The 20,606-nt window shown below is 44.3% G+C and overlaps 1 long non-coding RNA gene across 1 annotated transcript; it reads right to left on the bottom strand.

Annotated features, from left to right (window-relative positions):
- Nucleotides 1–499: 499 nt before the first annotated feature.
- LOC140611656 (uncharacterized) lies at nt 500–20,002 on the bottom strand. The gene is made up of 4 exons (XR_012012749.1): nt 19,788–20,002; nt 4,963–5,098; nt 4,502–4,723; nt 500–1,097 (listed from the first exon to the last, which is right to left on the bottom strand). It is a non-coding gene; the product is annotated as an uncharacterized lncRNA (long non-coding RNA).
- Between the last annotated feature and the right edge of the window lie 604 nt (nt 20,003–20,606).

Below are 20,606 nucleotides of genomic sequence, written 5' to 3'. Positions count from 1 at the left end.
GATGACCATTTTCCATGTCTCAAAGACCGACAGTGGAACAGCAGGCCAACACTCAAAGCTGATGATCTTCTGGGGCATAACTAAAGCCTGCCACATGCTTTATAGCTATGGGTGTCAATCACCAGCAAAACTAAACAAGCAAAGTTGGGCATTTTATTTAATAGAAGAAATTACCAAGGATTCATCCAAGAGTACACCAGAATGATGAAAACTGCTCATGTAAACTGATTAGGCCGCCATTTTGTTTTCTCATTTCCTCTGATCTTCCTGATGTAACAAACAGTGGGAAGTTGACACAGAAATGGGTTTCAAATGAGGGAGAGAGCCCCACGAAAATGTACTTTCTGATCTGCACATCTGCCAGATAAACCAGATCTCATTTTGTTGCTAAAACATGCATCCCAGTCATAGAGGGCCATGGGGGAATGAAGTGTGAGGGGAAGCCATCACCGAGCACACACATCGCCGTGCAGAGCAAACACAATGTCCAGGCCTGACGGGGACCCAGGGGCCTGACTTGATGTGGGAAATGAGATGGGGACCTAGGGGTGTGACTTGGTGTGGGAAACCCTGCCTTCGAGCGGGACTCATGACTATCCACTCTTTCCAGGCTAGCTCTGGAAGACTAGGCCAGGGTGTAACACCCCAGTGTGAAGGGATTGCAGGCACTTTCTCTTTCATACTCAACACTCTGGACACTCCACTGATGCACAAGCACTTCCTCTGATATTTCACAGTGGGAAATACTCTAAATGGTTTTTAAAGAATATTTTGGTCTCCCTAAACCCCACCAAAAACCTAAACTCCAGGAAGCTTTAGCTTGACAGTAAAGTTTCACTTCCCAAAGAATTTTGGTTTTGTTTTCCTATTCAAGTTTGTTTTCTTGTTTTTTAGATTAATGATATCTTGAGAGCTGGCCAGGAGGAAGAAGGGTGTTTGGAAGGGAGAAAAGGTGGAAAATGAAGAGGCAGCAAGGGACTCACTCGGGCAGTCAGACAAACAAATCATCTGTCTTCTGGGCTCAGGTCAGGAAGGAGAGGAAAGCCCTGCATCCTGTGGAGCTGCCCAGAGCCGGCCTGATGCATCATTCTCTGGCTCTGAGTGAGAGAGACAAAACCTTCATTTCTCTCTGAGCAATAAATACAGAACAGGAGCCAGTGTCCATCTCATTAAGAATAATAGAGAAAATTGCTTACAATCATCCCTAATGGGTTGCCAGTTTTCTGACAATGGACTCAGCAATTAGTTTGTCAATTTTTAACCAAATGTAAAAATAATAATCATCCCCTGAGTGAGCCTTTGATCTGCCCTACCCACCTTTCACCTGAGGCTCCTGAGACCTCGGGCACTCTCTGTTGGTCTATTGGCATTTGCCACACCCACTTTTGACCAAGGCGTGAATCCACCTCTTACAAGGTCTCTCAGGAATATCCCATGGAAAATCCTGGCCATTCACCCTTTCCTATCCTGGTCTCCCTAAACCTTAAAAAAAAAAAGAAGAAAAGAAGAAGAAAAATATCCCCTACCTTGGTTACAATCTGGGCTAAATTGGATTTTTAAAATATTTGACCTCTGGCCTCCTTATATTAAATTAATGTCCTGGTTAAGAAGCTGTGGCTGCCAAGGAAATATCTTCACTTTGCTTCCCAGTCCTCTATCATGGGAAGACAGTGCAGCCCTGTCTAATTAACCCCGGTAGGGAGGTGACAACAAACCCAGACAAGACCTCCTTCCAGGCTGTGCCTGGAAGTCACAGGGAGGAAGTAGCCAGAGAAGGAGGTGGCCCCCAAATGTCCACCTCAAGCAAATGGCCTGGTGGTAACATACTAAACTGGTGGCGAGGACCTATGTGAAAGGACTGGCTGATTCTATTCATGAAATTTCTAGCAAATATCTTCAATGCCCCTGTATTGTTTTTTCTCTCCTGAGAAAGAATAATGCCAAACCCTATTACCATCTCTCCTCTGAGCACTTGAGAGGAAAATACTCCCTCGATTCAAAGTCCAGTAACCACGTTCTTAATATTTGCTCCACAGTTGCTGCGTTCTTCCCAAGTTTTGAGAGTTTCACGGGCGCCCTCTTCACCTCCACACAGGAATAGACCGACAGCAAGCTAAGGCCATAGAGAGGGTCTTCTGGCCAAGGACACAGGGTGAACCAGCAAATTCCAGGGCAGATCTCACCTCCTGAAGGTTGCCTGTGAACTTATCCCCTTTGACAGAAAAGGGCACGATGGGCAGGGAGGGAAGTCCACTGGTACGACAATCCCTGTTGCCACCACGCAGCCCTTCCCAACGTCTCCTGTCCTCGTGCAGGTGTCCCCTGGATACAATGAACTACTGAGATCTCATTTTGCACTGTGCTGGGAGCTATGATGAGTGCCACACAGACATTATTCAGGAACCTTCTCTGACCCCTCGGTAAAAACCACTGACATAATTATTACATTGCATCCTTCATGGCTCATAATGCAGTTTGAATTATATGCTTCTTCACTTATTTGTCTCTCTTTCCTCGGAGTTCCTGGAAGGCAAAGACTAGGACCATTTCATCCTAACACCTAGCATAGGGATCAGCATATAATAACCCATAACGATCGAAATGAGTCGATTATAGTCTTATAACAACGGTGGAAGCCAGGTGTGATGATCCCTATCTTACAAGTAAGAAGCCTGAGTCTCAGAGTGCTATAGTGACTTTCCCAAGGTCACAGAGCTAAGTAACTGTGGAGGCCAGGATGCAACCCCGGGCTTCTTAAACCATAACCTTCCCCATCGCTGGACCATCTTCTTCAACACAGTACATCCCTCCTCCTTCCATCGGCCAACGCCAGCCCTCCTACTCTATTAAAAGAAACTCAAGGTCCACCTCCTCCTTGAAGTTTTTGCCCATTAATTCTCCACAATCGCTGACCTTTCCAGGGGACTCTCTTATTTACTTACAAAATAGCTTACGTCTGGGCTATTTATCTACCTGAATTATATAATGATTAGAACAGAAAGAAAGCCAGAGGGAGGGAGGTCAGGAAGAGAAAATGAAGGGAAATGGATTTCCGAACCAAAGAAGGTATTTGTCCAGCACAGACTTGAGAGAGATAAAGAGCCCTGAGGAGGGAAAGGAAAGCAGCCCAGAAGCAGAGAGTGCATCCTGCCTGTGGGGAGGAAGGAGCTGGGACACTCGGAGACTCGCATTTACACTGGTGGGCTGGGTGGGTGGAGTGGGGGTGCTCAATCTGCTTGGTTCTGCTGCTGTCCAGCATGGAGTTGCCATGGGTGGGCCTACAGAGATGCCACCCTGGATACCGGGCACGGGGATGGGGAAACATTCTTGGCTTAAGGGGAGAGTTTTCCCTAAACTACACCACACCAGGACACTCAACGAAGGTTCCGCACACTTTGGCTATTGGGAGCATCCCCATCCCTCAGGACTTCAAACCTAGGAAGAGCCTGGGGTGGGGGTGACAAAGGCAGAAGACCATGAAGTCAAGAGAGCAGAAACCCTATCCATACTCAGCACACCTGTAACGTTTAGGGCAGGGTTTTGCCCTATCACTGCTAGGCTCTTGTGTTTTCCCTGTGAAACCCTGCTGACCGCCTGACCGTCTGCACTCTAGCAGAGGACTCCTACTATGTTCAAAAACGGACAAAGCTGGGTTTTTTGTTGTTGAGGTTTTTTTGTTTTGTGTTTTGTCTCCCTGGCTCCTGCATCTCAAGATGGCATGACTGCTTTTTTTTCACATCTCTTCACTCCACCCCATATGAGGCACGTAGCTACCCCAGGAGCAAGCAGAGAAAAGTAGGACTTAAGATGCAAAGTGGAAAATAGCTCTCTGGCTCTTCATCACCGTCATTACGGTGTAGCAAGATTCCAGATGCATCTGCACACGCTGTTCAGTCCAATCACGACATAAGGGAACCCAGAATCATTTACGGGTTGAATGCCCCCATTGCTACCTAAATGGAGGCGGGCTCACTCTTGGCCCACATTATGCAGGACAAAAGAGATAGATATAAAGAATCACCTATTTATCAGTTCTTTATTCTATTACAGGTAGGGACAGAAAACTGACACCCACAAGGACCCTTTGCAGCAAGGGATTATCTATCACACCATAGAAATACATAAAAGACAAATTATCCCTGAGATCATCGTGCCTCCATTGACCTGTTCAAGGTTTAAAGGAAGCTGCAATTAGATGCCACGGTCACAGATCCTCTGGCAGCTTAGAGCACCAGCATTTACTTTAATCCTGCAGAAATGAACCGGCATGAATTCTGTGGGCATGTACTCCGGCTCCGTCTCAATTCTGTGGGTCTGATTCAGATTTGTGGAAGTTGAGTAATTTGCCTTTGTTAACAAGATCTTTCTCAGCTTCTGCAGTGTTTACCATATGAGATCTAATTTGAGCTTAAAATACTCATGAAAATTAACTGCATTACTTTTAAAAATGCAATTGGGCAGAGATGGGGAGGGGAAGCGATGTCACATGCCACAAACTTACCACGTTTGCACATTTGCCGGAGAGCTCTCTCCCAGCTGCTGGCGACCAGCGCTCACAGACGCTGCTGCTCCAGCCCTTCGGTCTGACCCGACTCTCCAACAGGGGGACGAGCTGAGAAATCTGCTTTACTGCTTTTTGAAAAGCAGTAAATTGGGCACTGAGGGGGGCACTTGACAGGATGAGCAGTGGGCGTTATTCTATGTGTTGGCAAACTGAATACCACTAAAAAATAAATTTATAAAAAAAAGAGAGAGAGAGAAATTGGAAATCTATTTGGGATGGGAGCATGGGGGGTTTACTTGTGTTAGCACTTATAAAACACAAAAGACCCCTGATACAAAGCTTCTGGAGCACAATAGAAATAGCTGAGATGTGCGTGATTATCATACTTTTTCTGTATAATAGTTTTCCATGCGCCAGGCACTGTTCTGAGCACTTTACTTGCATCACCCCCAACCAACCTGATAAGGAGGTTGTAGCATAAGCAGAGAGTAACCTTCCCAAGCGACAGGACAACGGCAGATCCAGAATCCAAATCCTGTTCGCTGACCTTCAACCCCTCACCCATCACTCTGATATGCTGCTTGCTTGAAACCTCTTTTTAAGAAAAAAATATGAAAAAAGAAAAAAATGTTTTAGAAAAGATCCATTAGATCATGACAACCACATCCCCTGAACATAAACAATACTTAAAGTACCTTTAGTTTATGAGCTTAATAAAAGCCAGTCAGTTAAATTTAAGCCTACGATGCAAAAAAAATAAAGAATAAAAATAAAAATAAATGGATCAGTCCAAACAGACTCAAAAATATGGGTGTGGATTTAAAAAAATAAAAAATAAAAAATAAAAAATAAAAAAAAACCTTTTTCAGAGCACAGGGATTTAGTGTAGGGCTTCCAGGAAAGGTCAGCTGGCTGTCCCCAAAGAGTCCAGATCCTTCCAGCCCGAGGCCCGATTTCGCCACTACACCAAGAGTGGACCCAAGTCCATCTCAGACGTAGAGGAAGAATAACAATGATTCATAAAACCAGAATCCCAAAGCATTAATTTCCGACAAAAATTAGATGTGCCATGTGAACCATAGTGGAAACTCATCTACCTAATTCTCCCCTTAGGCGGCCCTGCAGGGGAAGTCAGCCCATAATCAGAGGGAGTTGGTGAACATGAAATCAGAATATATGCTCTCAGATGCAGGTTTAACAGCATCTCCCGGTGGCAGCTTATCAACGAATCTGGCTCCACAAAAGGGACGGCCTTGTGAATCAGACCAGATTTCAACTGGTCGAGTCTTCCCCTTCCTTAGACAAGACTTTGAGGCGGGGAGATTTCTGTGACCCACTTTGCTCTCTACCTGGGACTGAGTGATCCTCCTCCTCACTGACAAATCCTATCAGTTCTAACCAAATCCTTGCTCTCCTGGACATCAGTCTGTCTTTATTAAGTGGTGTTCATATATCTGTACTCTGGCCTCCTAGGGGTTGACTTCTGAGGGTGTCCCGGGTGAGGTTCTTTGGGAAGCCAACTTTGAGAAAAAAACGTACATTAAGGGGTGCCCTTGGGGTCATATCCCCGATAGAGGGGCGGGGAAGGAGAGCACGGGTGGGCAGAGGGAGACACTGGGCAACAAGGGAGTCCCAATAAAGACCCCAGGCAGCCCCACAGGGAGCACTGAAGCTGGGATGACCCCGCAGAGTAGTGAGCAGTTGGGGAGAGGCGGTTTAAGCCTTTGTAGTCCTATTCCCATCAGTCAATGGCTGTGGACTACCTTGGGAAGGGGGTGGGGTGGCTCTCTCCAGCTGAAGCAATCTCCAGGGCAAGCTAGAAACGGAGAGCTGTCTATCAGCAGCACCTACAAAGTTTGGGAATAAATCCTTTGGTCCTGAAGGGGAAAATGGGCAACACATTGTAGCAGCCCCCCAGGAAGGAGAATCCTAATTTCCTGGAGAAAGCCACACTCAATCCCAACCCAACTGAAAAACTGAGGTGGTAATGGCGAGAAGGGCGAACCAGGTTTCAAGCCCATCCAGCCTAAAAAGGATGGGAAGACTAGGAATGCCTCCCTCCAGCCAGGGCTGCTCTGTGGCTTCCAGATAATTCCAGGTCCAGCCTCTCCTCCTATTCCCCCTCTACCCTCCAGCCATCTGACCTCCTCCGTGTCTCTGAGGACCAGGCTCTCCTTCACCACACACCACCATCCTCTGCCTCACCTGATTCCTACTCCCTCTCAGGGCCTGGCTCAAGCCCAAACCCCTCCCCAGGATGGATGACGTCTGACGTCCTCCAGCTGGCCAGTCCATTAGCGTCTCTCACTTCTCCTGCTGGGTAATTCCTCTCTTCATTTTTTTTAAGGATTTTATTTATTTATTCATGAGAGATACAGAAAGAGAGAGGAAAAGAAAGAGAGGCAGGGACATAGGCAGAGGGAGAAGCAGGCTCCCTGCAAGAATGTTCTACCGAGGACTCTCCCCAGTGCTTGCCACGGAATTTGGGAAACTAATAGGCACTCAACAGACACTCAATAAGTGAGTGAATGAATGAGTAAAGGTGTAAATGAACAGATTCCAGCACTTCAAGTCAGCCCACAAGGCCTCCAGCCTTGAGACGGCTCTAAAAATGATCCCACTTCCAGAGACAACATCCCCCCAAAACCTGGGTTGGGCGCCCCAGCAAAATGCTCCAGCAGCACCTTCCCCTGCCGCAGCACTGAATATGTCACCTTGTAATTGCCCACTCAGGGGTCTTTTTTTGTCCCCACCACATTGTAACATCCGTAAATGCAGACCCATTTCTACCTCATTCCTTGTTTTAACTCCAGCACCTAACACAGGCCGGGCCTGTGTGTGTAGGTACGCCACAAATATCTCTTGAATAAACCAAAAAGGAGGATGTGCATCTATTTAAGGAGAGTTCAGTGAAATATTTTCAAATTTACATTGGTATTAAGGTGAAATAGGGTGGTGTTTAACCAGCTTCCAATAAAGCTGTAAGCAGAAAAGCAAGGATTTGGGGGCCTTCTCTGAGGAACACAGAAGCCCTGCGAATCCTGCTGCCGGGCCAGAAGGCCCCTCCCTTCCACGTGGGGTGTGCTAAGCAGAACAACACATTTGGTACACGTCAGCAAAGATTATATTTATAGTTACACTGTACCAGGGACTCACGGAGAGCCCAGCAAGATGCTGAGCATGGTACAGAGACAGTGTTATGTCAACAAATATCCATAAAGACACCGTGGTGCCGGAGTTACAACCCCCATTGTTGAGCTGGTGAAGTCAAGGCTGACAGAGATTCGGCACCTGCCCCAGGTTACCAAGCTGGTTAGAGGCAGAACAAGAAGAGAAAGAACAGGTGTGCCTGGCTTCAAAGCCTGGGCTCATCTTGAGCAAGATGGTAAGTTCCCTCTTGCGCGTGACACAGCGTCTCCAAATAAGTGAATTCAGTACCACATTGAATATGAGCCCAAAGATAACCCTGGAATGGGTATTATTTTATACTCCTTAACTGTCTTGGTGCCATCCCAACTTCTATCCAGTTACACCCACAAGAAAGGCAGAGCCTATTATGGTATCTCAATGATTGGATAAAGCAGCCATTTGGAAATCTGGACTGTGGCCTGGTCACCTATTCTATCCCAAGCGATTTCGCTTCCCACAGCTATTCAGCCAAGGCCCACAGGCCGAGTGCTTTGCTTTTTCTTCATGTACCCAAGGCAACCTATTCACACTGAAAGTGTGCATTTAAAATGCATATCTGGCCAAGCTGGGAGGCAGGAGAAGTGGAAGGGCTGGCCTTGCCCCCTTTGCAAGCACTGCTTGGAACAATGACCTGGGTCAGGGCTATGTTTTCATTTTGCCGTGCTACACCTCGGGGGGAAAGGGGGGCTGGTATAGGAGATCTAAAAATTAATGGATTAAAACATTTTTCTTATTTTTTATTTATATGCTTCCATGGTAACAGAGCCATCAACCAACAAGTGTGTCATTCTCTCCTGCAAATAAATGGTTCTCAAGGCGGAGAATGATAATAACACATTTATCCACTTTGCTAAGTAACATATCTTGGGAGCTTCCAATGAAATCCCTACTTTTGTTCCATTTCTATTCTTCTTCAAAGACTTGTCCAAGAAGCAAAGTTTGGGGTAAACGAAAAAGAAGTCTAGGAAAGCTTTCAACGTCATGAAAACATAGGTCACAAATCTAGAAGGTTTTTCCCTCGAACCAAAGAAAATCCTAAGAATATTTTTTTCTCATTCTAAATTTCCCAATGCCTTGTTTCTTTTTTTTTTTTTTTTTTTAATTTATTTGTGATAGTCACAGAGAGAGAGAGAGAGGCAGAGACACAGGCAGAGGGAGAAGCAGGCTCCATGCACCGGGAGCCTGATGTGGGATTCGATCCCGGGTCTCCAGGATCGTGCCCTGGGCCAAAGGCAGGCGCCAAACCGCTGCGCCACCCAGGGATCCCCAATGCCTTGTTTCTAAACCATTCTTAAACATATCTACCGACTGGATCAATTCTATAAACTGGTCAGCCCTGAAGGCCCCTGGCCAGACGCTAAAAATAGCCCTCATAACTTCTCCTGGAATCCCTTCTCCCTGCCCTTTCCATGGCAGGCACTGAATGCCGCCTCCAATCTACATTCTTGGGTTCCCCTCTGGAAACAAGTCTTTTCATTTCTCCAGCGGTCCTGGAAGCCACAGGGTAGCAAAACATTGCCCTGTTTCCCCAGCCCTGGGCATTCATACCCAGAGAGGACAAGGAGCTCTTCTCCTGCAGATCTGACCTCCGCATCTTTGAAACAGGGAGGGCGCCATTTATTTAGGCTTCACTTTAATCATCTGGGCAACTCTCCATTCTTCTTCCCAGTCACTGAGTGCATTTAGCACCGTGATATTATATTATACAAGAGTATGTGTGGAGCCAACTTCTTTGACCACCCTTCCTAGGCATTGTCCTGATCCGTCCCTAACCAGCGACGACACTGAAAAGAATTGCTACTCCTTTCAAATAATACTACTGCCAGATTTCTCCTACGACACAACTTTTTTATGTACTTACACTCTCTCTTTTATTCTGTCCTTTATAATTAAAAAGAAAGATGAGGAAAGAGAGAGAGAAACTAAACATGTAATACAGAATGTCCACAAAGTCTACAAAGATGGTAAGTTCCCTCTTCCGCGTGACGCAGCGTCTCCAAATAAGTGAATTCAGTACAACACTGAAGGTGAGCCCATATTCAATATGTGGCCCAGCCCCCAAGATGGAAAACCCTTCTTCCTTGAATCTTCCTGAAGGCCGGAAGACCCGCACACTTCTCAACATGCACTTCATCCGAGTGGGTTGTGGAGAGATGTTTAGAAGTGCTCCAGCTGGTTCACCTGGGCTGCTCTGCAGAAGTGATGGGGTAAGGACAAGTGGACCTACCTACATTCAGCGGGAGGACGCTCCTTCGGGAAGGTCTGCCTGCCAGTAGAGACAGCCTGGGCACCAGAGCGGTAGCTACCTCCAACTACCAGAAACCCTGTTTCCTAATCTCACTGTCACCTCTGGAACCTAAGATAAAGTATTCAAGACCAGGCCCCCAACGCTGGAAAATGAGATGTGGAGAAGAACTGAGCATGGTAGCGTCTAAAAATTCCACAGGTGCTTCTGCTGTGCAGCCGGATTTGGCACCTGTGGGTGTCAGGATGAGATCCCAAATGGAAGGCACACCTGAGAGGACCTTCACTTCCCAACGCACCTTCCAGATACTCCAAGTCATCATTAGAGATGAGCAAAAGCAGTGGAATAATAAAACAGGATTCATTCTTTTTGTATTAATTTCCTCTTCCTGCTGTAACAAATCACAACAAATTTAGTAGCTTGAAACAATGCAAATTTGTTATCTTATTGTTCAGGAGGTCAAAAGTCCAAAATGGGCCTCATGGAACTAAAGCCCAGGGGTTGGCAAAGCTGTGTCCTTTCCAGAGGCTCAAAGGGAAAATCTGATCCTTGCCTTCTTCAGCTTCTAGAGGCTTCCTGTCTGTGTGCTTTGGCTGGTGGTCCCCAGTCAGCAAGCACGTCACTCCAACTTTGGCTTCTCTGATTCTGACTCTCCGGCCTTTCTCTTTTACTTAAAAGGACCCTTGTGTAGGGGAGCCTGGGTGGCTCAGCCGGTTAAGCGTCTGCCTTTGGCTCAGGTCATGATCCCAGGGTCCTGGGATTGAGCCCCACATTTAGATCTGCTCAGTGGGGAGCCTGCTTCTCCCTCTCACTGCCACTCTGTCAGTTTGTGCATGCTCTCAATCTCTCTCTCTCTTTCTGCCGAATAAATAAATAAAATCTTAAAAAAAAAAAAGGACCCTCATGATTACATTGGGCCCACCAGGATAGTCTCCTCCATCTGATAATCTTTAATTTAATCACATCTGCAAAGCCCCTTTGCCATGTAAAGTAACATATCCACTGGTTCTAGGGATTAGACAAGGACATGTTGGGGAGAAAGATGGTAGTATTCTTCTGTTTATCACACTTTTCTTCTGGAAATATTGGGGTAGTCCAATTAAAGTGGAGAGTAGGTGTCTGCCAAGAGGATTCTCTCATTACCAAGGTGTCAAAAACATTCTCGGCCTTAGTAGTCTATGTTCGTTCTGCTTGCTACTTATTTCCACTCCTGCATTTCCTGATTAATGAGTCTCTCCTATTTTATCTCTCCTTGTCTTTGGAGATACGTAGCTCTACATAGGACACAATGCTCATTCCAAAAGGAGACAAGGATACTGCCTTTGGCACGCACAAAAGAAAAATAATTTTAGAGCGTAAGTTTACAAACTTTGTACAAAATAAACTTAGGAAACTCAATAGCCAAATATCGTCAATCAGCATTCCTGGCACGCTGCTCATTAAATGCTATGCAAGTCAAGCAGGTCTTTATCGTTGTTGAAATAGCAAATGTGCACATTTTGTGTGATTTGAAATATTTGTAATAGAACTGCTACTACATATATAAGCATAGCACTGGTCCTCACATTCCAATTCTTCTTCGGTGGTGAGGCAAAGCATCGTACCCAGCAGTACAGCTCTGGGGAGTTTTGCCCATGATAATAGAGTATTTTGGAGGCTAAGAAGGGAGAAGGGGGAAAGCAATTATAAAACTGAGGGAGGCAGGATATGGGGCTCTATTTGCTAAGAGAAAAGCAGCTGGAAATACACTGTGGTTGTTAGAGAAAATAAGAGTTTCTTGGAAATTAAATTCAGGGAAGATGAAATTGAAAGCAAGAGGAAATGAAAATTCTCTTTGATTTAAAGAAGGCTCATTTAAGAAAGAGTAAAGTGATGGTAAACATTTTCAGATGCTTCTGTGTGTTTCTTGTTTGTGAGTGGCCAGTTCTTCCTTGTTTTTCTCTTGTAGCTTTCATCTTTTTTATTGATTCGTAAGCACTCTTTGTGTATTAGGTCTATTAACCTCTTTTCCGAAATACGTGTTACAAGTAGATTTCCTATCTGTCAGTCTTGTTCATGATAGGAATTTTTTTCTATGCAGAAGTTTCAAATTTGTAATCAGTCAAATTTATCAGTGTTTTCCCGCATGCTTTGTGAATTTATTATTAAGCTCAGAAAAGCCTCTGTACACAAAGATTATTCAAATATCACCCACTAATAATCAAAAAATGCAAATAAAATGAGATTAGATTTCTACCTATCAGATTCATTCATTTCCTTAACAAATATTTGTCAGATGTCCATTATGTAACAAGCATTGTACTAAGAGCTGGGGATCCAGAAATAAAGAAAACAGGGAAAAAATTCTTCCATTGTGACATTTACCTTCTATTGGGTCCAGATAAGCAATAAACAGGATGACTAAGTAAACTACATAATATACTAGAGAAATGCTATGAAATAAAATAAAGCTAGAAAAGCGAATAAGGGATGCTGGAGGGTGGGACAGGAAGCATTTTAAATAGAACGATCAGTGATTCAGGCAGAGCTTTGAGCCAGTGTAAGTCATGGTGTCCTTCAGGAACAGCAAGCAAGCCAACGTGACCAGAGGGGTTGGAAAGCAGGGTAAGTGTGGAAATAGGTGGGAAGAGGGCAATGTCACCTAGGTCTTACGAGCTACTGCAAGAATTCAGAATTACCTCACAAATTATTGGAATCACTCTGGCTTCCACATTGAGACTAGACTCCCCTGGAAGCAGAACAACAATGGTAGCAGACAATTCCAATAATCCAGTTGAGAGATGACAGTGACTTGGGCCATGTGGTAGCAAGGGATTAGATGTAATTGATGTCTGAAAAATGAGTCAAAACAGCATCAGGTTTTTGACTGAAGCAACTAGAATGATGGAGTAGCCATTAACAGTGATGGGAAGGCTGCAGGTGAAACAAATTTGGGGATTTTGAGAGATTGAGGGGTTCAGTTCCAAGATACCTACTAAGAATCTCAATAGAGATGTCAAATAGTCAGCTGGATCTATAAGGTAAGTTCCAAAGATCTCTTGCACCTGCAGACATGTACTTGGAAGCCATAAGCATCTAGGTAGAATTTAAGGCCATGCAACTAAGTGAGGCCACCAGGACATGAACAAAGATTAAGAATATTGACAATACCAAATATCGACAGGTACCCAAGAAAATGCACATTCCCATATGCCCTAAATCAGAATAAAATCTATGAGCACCATATATCAAGATTTAAACCTATATACTTCTGACTCAGTAATTCCATTTCTAGGAATTTGCCTCAAAGAAAGAACCAAACAGGGACATCTAGGCGGGGCAGTTGGTTCAGGGTCTGACTCTTGGTTTCAGCTCAAGCCATGCTCTCAGGGTCGTGAGATTGAGCCCCACACGGAGCCCTGTATCTGGCTCTGCACTCACCGTGGAGTCGGCTTCAGATTCTCTCTCTCCCTCTTCCTCTTCCCCGCCCCTTACTCTCTCATGAAATGCAATGCAAGTCACTAGCTCTCCCCCACTCTCTCAAACAAATAAATCTTTAAAAAAAAAAAAAAAAGGAACCAAAAGGTGAATAAAAATAAAGATGTTCATATTATTAATTACTACTTAAAAAGCCAGAAACAACCTAAATGTCCTACAAAAGGGAATTAATTTTTATGATCCACATACAATTAGTACTCTATGGCCATTTAAATTTATAGTACACTGTATAAAGACATATATTCACCTATATCCATAGTTTACTAAATACTTTAGCAATATAGTATAATAGAGATGTGCATGGGTTTTTGTTTTTTGTTTTTGTTTTTTTTCTTTCTTTACAGTTTAGGCTACACCCTAGAAGGAGACAATTGTTCTAATCAGGAATCCATACCCCAGCATGGTCAGCTAGGCTTTTATCGGAAAGGCCACTCCAGAGGCTATTACTAAAAGCCCTCCTGTAATCCACATCTCTAATCAACAAGAAACCTTTAGTTAATTAGCATACTGAATTTCAGAAATGGGTTTTCATAGGGGAAATTAATGGGTTGTTAATGAGCATAATGGATATTAGAAATGGGCAATCATTGGTGAAATTTGTAGAATTCAAGAAATGTGAGTTGGCTAAAAGGTTTTAGAGACGTCCCTCCCCTCGCATGAGCAGAGTAAAAAATATCTAGAGAGGCCCGAGAGCTGTATTTTCAGAGGTGTCCCCTGAGTCTTGATCCTTAAACAGTCCTATATCCACCCATCAGTTTAAAGCTTTCTGGTTGCCTATTGCTGACCTTAAGGATAAGAGAACATTGTCTAGAGAATTCAGTAGGGTTTCAAGTGAACTCTTCATTGAAGTTAGAGTTGGAGCCTCTAAAAGGAGAAACTACCTTAAGAGGATTTCAGGGGATTTATAGAATAGATTAGATGTACTGTGTTGTTTTGCTCTTGCCTGGTAATGATTGTTTATTCACCGAAGTCCTGCATATGTGCTAGAACTAGCCAAGATCACTCTCAGAGGCAAACTGAGAGCGGGATTGTGAGGAGTAGCTAACACTCACCCAGCTCACTTTTCACATGGCTATTCTGGTTTTTTGTTGTTGTTGTTGTTTGTTTGTTTGTTTGTTTGTTTTACCCGGAAGAACCCACAGTTTGCTGGTGACTTAGGCAGGCAGCTGGGGGACTGGGGGGGGACAACCCAGAAAAGGATGTGAGACAGATACCATCTTCGCCAAGTAGCACAGGACCGGGATCAGAAAGGGCTGATCCTGGGTTGCCTTTTTATAATCAGGCAAAAAGAAAAAGCTCAACATTGCCTGGTAAAAAGTGAAGTGAAAAACAGAACATGCCAAGAAAAGGAGATGGGTGAGAAACATCCAGGGAATTCCATCAACTTAAACAGTCAGCTGACAATGAATATTTTAGCCTTATTCCTGCCTTCACTACACCCCTCTTTTTTTTTTTCACTAGTAGTATTTTGGACCCAACTTACCTACAAAATGACTTCTTTTTATTTTATTTTATTTATTTATTCATGAGAGGCACAGATAGAGAGAGAGGCAGAGACACAGGCAGAGGGAGAAGCAGGCCCCATGCAGGGAGCCCGATGTGGGACTTGATCCCGGGTCTCTAGGATCAGGCCCTGGGCTGAAGGCAGCACTAAACCCCTGAGCCACCCAGGCTGCCCTACAAAATGTCTTCTACTTGCTTTTTCCTCTCCCAGGATCTAGTCTCATGTCCTACTGACCAAATACATCTGGACAGGTCCCAAGCTTCTCATGTTTACCCCATCCAGCTCTCCTCTCATCCCCTCCAGGCAGTCAGCAGTATTTATGAATTTATTTCTTATCATCTGTTTTAAATGGCATGATGTTATTCTTGATTATTGAAATCACTAACATTTTCCATTGATTCCTGCTTCCTGCCTTTTCTCCTTCGTGTCTCTTCCTTTCCCTTCATAAAGTAACCCCTGATTTATTTCCCCAGGCTCCCTTGCCCCCTACCCTCTCTCTTCCTTCATCGCTCTCTGCTTACTCCTCTTCTCAAGCAGTCCCAGGTGCCCAAAGAGAATAATGGTTAAGCAGCAGCGTGGGGAGGAGCTGCCCCGAGAGAATTTCATGGAGTGATCCACAACCCCAACATTACAGAAAGGGCCAGGTTTATAACCCACACTCAAAACCGTGCCCTTAGTGAAGACTGGAAAAAGTAATAATCGAATGAGAAAAGTTTTCCAAGGGCCTATTCCCTGGCTTTATGAAGGCAAAATAGAAACCGACACAGGAGGGAAGTCTAAACCCCAAAACCCAAGAACCCAAGCCTCAGAGAACTCTCATACGAATGTTGAGAAACACCATTTCCTCTTCAAACAGCACTTTTTTTTTTTTTTTTCTTAATGCTCTTTGATTTTAAACTTGCCAATCCCTGTCTGGATGAACATGTGTTAAGACACAATTATTCCCCTTTGAAAATCTCCACTGTCCTACAAACCAGCAGGAAAAGAGAGTTTGCTGGCAGGGGGTGGGCAACAAGACATGAGATGCCTTGACCCTTTTAACTGCTTTAAGTGGCTGGCTATTTCCTTTCTGTGCATCTTTCTTCCCCACCCCACCCCCTGCCGCTATGACTGTTGTTTCTGCTTTGCAAGGACATGTCATCTTACTTACACTCTCTCTCCCCCTTCTTAATTGGCCTGCAGTAAAAATACAAATTGCACCACTGTACTTTATGATTAGCCATTTGATGCACCAAAAATGCCTCGTAAGTACTGCCTAGAGGATATTAATCAGACCTGCTGACTCTTCTAAGCACCCACTTGTATAGCTTGACCCTCAGATGAAGCCAGGGGATCGTAATCGTGCCCCCTCCCATGGGTGCATTTAGCTAGTCACTGCCTCTGCATGAGCAAAGGCACAACCAAAAGTTGTGTGGTGTTTCCCTTAGATTTGGTGAGAGCCTATCCGTCCTGCGGGAGGTGAGTACACAGCCCGAACCTCTCCTTCTGTCCATTAGCTTTAATGCCTGTTGTACTTTATGGACATGAAAAGTCTGTCTCATTTTTTCCCTCTCTCCAGGTAATAGAGCATGGAACGAATGTCTGAATCCTGAAATGGCAGCTAAGCTTAGTAATCTCCTTTAAAGTTTCATGGCTTGGCAAAGACAGCGTCCTCTCTTAGAAGTAAAATCCAGGAAAATTGTGGTCCCCAAGAGGCCAGTGGAGAAGTGCATTTCCAGCGAGACAAGCATCAGGATCTTGGCTCCTGGGTCAGGGTCTGCTCCGCTGCTCCCACTCTGTGCTTACAGTTGTGTGTCTCATTGCAGAGAGCTTCTGGAAGATCTCAGTTGTGTTAGAAGGATGATCCAGGTTTATTGTGAGATTTCGATTTGACAAAGCTTGATTCTTCGTGTGAATCTCACCACCAGCCCTCTTGTATCAGATATTTTGGCATTCGGATCACTGTGCGTAACTCCGAAACGTCAAAAAGGAGGAAACCTATACCTCTGTGATGCAAACCATGTACCAAAAACACTTCCTTATTTATTACTGGGCCAATCGGTCGAGGTCTACAGCTCAGTGCAGAAAATGGTGGGATTTCAATCTCATGTTTAACTTACTTTAATGCATCATTTATAATTTTGTAGAAGCTGGTTTCTTCACCTCAGGCCATTTCTTTAATATCTCTATTTTCCGTATAAACTTTCATGAGTTCCAAGGTCTTGTGGCCATAATGATTTTTTTTAAGAGAGCATTTCAGATCCAAAGGGAGATTTCAATGCATTCCAGCAATAATTATCAGATAGTTAGAGGGACTCCCAACATAGCTCTTGCTTCCTGCTGCTATGGTGGTTTCTGTTCCTATGGCAGAAGCACACGTATCACTTATATACGTCTAACTCCTCCGTATTGGAGATTCTTCTATCACAGGTCAATCAGTGATAAGTGCAACATACTTGAGGTTTTGTGTTCTGTTCCCTACTGGAAAATCCCCTCCTCTCAGGCAATGAGCCCACAGAGCAAAGGTCTGGGAGCAGAAGTCAGGAAACCCCAACATTCAAACCCACAGAGAAAAGAAGGATCATTGAGCAAGAATAAAGGAAAGGGGGGAAAATAAGAAAATGGCATCACAGAACCAAAGAAAGACTCAACGAGGACAAGATTCCATGAGTAAGACATGCCATGGGACCAGGAAAAGAATAAGGGAAACACCACAGAAAACAGGGAGGATACTGATCAAGGCCGAGCATCAAACAATTTAGTTGGTAAACCACTTGAGGGCAGACACCATGACTATTATTTCCCTTATAACTATCCTAACACCTCGAAGTGTTAGATGGGATTTCAATAGATAGATGTAGATAGATACACAGATAGATACTATATGTAATGAGCATTAAGTAGTTTCCAAGTACACTTTCGTATATTTTTCTGTCTGAAACACAGGAAGTTGTGATCAAAATGTGGCTCAGACAAAGAAGAGCCACTGGAGGTAAATAGGAGCCTTGGCAAAATGTTGCGTTGGTGATATTTGCCCAGGAGACTGTGTGGAACAGAGAGAAGCTGAGTGGATGGGAAATTAAGGAACTAAAATTCGCACTCTGACTCTTCAATGACTCCCCTCTGACCGTAAGCTAACCCTTAACCCCTCTGAGCCTCGGTCTCTACCAGAGTAAAATTAGGGGACTGAACTCTGTGATGCTGTTTCCAACTACAAACTGCTGTGTATGGCATCCTTTCTGCTGTCCCACCTCAAGTTGTATCCTTTACCCATTCGGGCAAGGATTTTTCCCTGGCTGTTAAGTCCTCCTAGGCCCTTTGTGCTGTCTTCCCGCTGCACCTAATCTTCACACATAAGCCCCTCCTTCCGGAAATGCCCGCTTGCTCCTAACTACTATTCTTGCAGTGTGGCTGGTCTCAGCTGAGTGTTATAAGGAAAGTAAAAGTCTGTTGGATTGACTCTCTTTTCACTCAGGAAATTAGGTTAGTGTGCAGTGTGTCTCCCATTTGGTGGAGACGTATTCCCTACCCCCTACTCTGACCTTTATGGACCACATCAGCAGAATGGGACCCATTCCCTGTCTGGCCAATGGGAAGTCCTAACAGGAAATCAGGGGAAGGCAGAAAGGAAAACGAGGTCAGGGTACTACCTCCCTGGCTGCTTCTCTGGTAGGTTTCCTGGAGATGACCGACAGCTTCATTGAAGGTCATGTTCAAGGAAACTCTTTCTTCCTATGGGCTTTAATAACTGGTGGGCAACCTCTCCTCCCTTGCACCCTTTAATTCCCAGGCGTGGTAACAGCTCAATTGTTGCAACTCCAGTCTCCTTTCTTCCTCCTATCCTTTCTGGTTTCCACGAACCATCCTTTTTATAAATAAATCTCCTTAGATTTTTCTTGAACTACCTTAATTTGACTGTTTCAGCTGTTTCCTGTTAAGACCTTGATATGTATAGATTGGTAGAACTGGGTTTTGGGGGTGGAGGAAGGAATGTTTTAAAACCAGCTCATTCGGGTAAATTCATCTCTAGTTAGTAAAATGAGGCCCAAAGTTGTGTTTTGTGGTTTTAAGATCAAAGTTCATTCTTGGTCTCTGGTCTATCTGTGGACCAGCCTGGTGTCCTCCACCCTCCTACAACTTCTGAAAGATTGCGAGCCTTGGTCTCTAGCAATCCAAACCTCGAACAAACTTTACTTACCAGAATTAACAACACATCTGAAGTCTAACACGAATTCAGGAATAATTTACCCAAATTGTATGATTCCCCCAAAATACATGCCCTGGAAACACAATGTGTATTGTTTGCTCTACCTCTTTTGAATTAGGGATTTTAGTTGGCCTTCAAGAGTGGACACTTATTTACCATTCCCAAGAAGCTTCGGTAACAACGTGAGCATCCGACAGTGTTACTGAACCCCAAGAATTCCCCCAAGAGGAATGGCCAGACTGAACAAGGAAGGGCATGCAGCCAGGTGGATTTTGCCATGCTTAGAATAAAATACGTCCTAAGTCCAACGGCAGTGGCCTTCAAGGAAGTTCCACCCCCACACTTGACATGTCGTTTTATATTGTGTGTTACAGGGGATTTTTTTTTTCTTGACCTGATTTTATAATCACTTTGCTTAGCAAGCACCATATTTGGAAGTCTGGAGGTTTCTATTCCACAGCAGCTCCTGAAAATAGAGATGTTCTTCTTATTCAGATACAGCAAGTGTCTAATTCTTCCCTCTAAATAGCCTAGGTTAATTGCCTCTCTTAATATCCTACAGCAGCAAATTCTACAGCCTAATTCAATGTTACACTAGAAAAATAAAATTCCCTTTGTGTGAAATTGGACCTCTAAGTTAAACCGGGGGTGGGGGGCGGGTAGGAAATGGGTCACAGTTTACCTGTTGCCCCAAATACACATTATCTTGGTTAACAATCTCCGGGGAAAACGTAAATACATCTCACTCTCCATGAAGCCAATCCAACGTGGTTGTATCATCAAGCAAAAGCTGGCTCAGTTGAGCATATACAGAGAATCTTGTATCTCCGTGTATAAATCACATCTCTTCCGTGTGACAAGTCATGTCCAGGCAAAGCTTATTATCAATTCAGTCTAAAATCTAGAGAAGGAAGAGGGGGGAAAATAACAACAGCTTTATGGAGCTATACCCAGGAAATGATTTGAACTCATCCCAATTTTAAAGTTCCATCCTATATGGCAGGCAGCTAAAACCCCATTCCGGAGGGGGGGCGCTGCCCTTACAGGGAAGGTGTGGCAAAGCCATCTGCTGCTTTATAGTGATGGTTTTCAGCCTTGTTTTTCTGGTCCAGCTATGAAATTGCACTAATCACAGAAACAGACTGTTTGGCCAGGAAGCAGTGTATGCCGGATACAAGCGAATCTAAGCCCGCATGTATTGAGGCTGCAAGCTTAGTTTGCAATTTATGTGCGAGCGGTTTTGTATTTATTGATCTGGACCGAGTGCAGGTCCTATAGGGGAAATATGACAGATTTCATCTGTCTGACAGCCAAGTCTAATTGTATTTTCAGTCTGAAATGACCAAAGACAAAAGTGCACATGTCGAGAGTCTTCACTCTGGTGCCATATGGAGTATTCGATTCAAAGCTCTGGTCACTGTAAGTGTTCATTTTAATAACTCTACGCAGAGTGCATCCTGAACAGCTCAAGCAAAAGAGGCGAGAGTTTTTAATTCAAACC

This window comes from Canis lupus, chromosome 20 (assembly GCF_048164855.1).
Source record: "Canis lupus baileyi chromosome 20, mCanLup2.hap1, whole genome shotgun sequence".
NCBI classification, from domain to species: Eukaryota; Metazoa; Chordata; class Mammalia; order Carnivora; family Canidae; genus Canis; species Canis lupus.
Note: the sequence above shows the minus strand (reverse complement) of the source record. Positions and strands in the feature narration are given on the sequence as shown.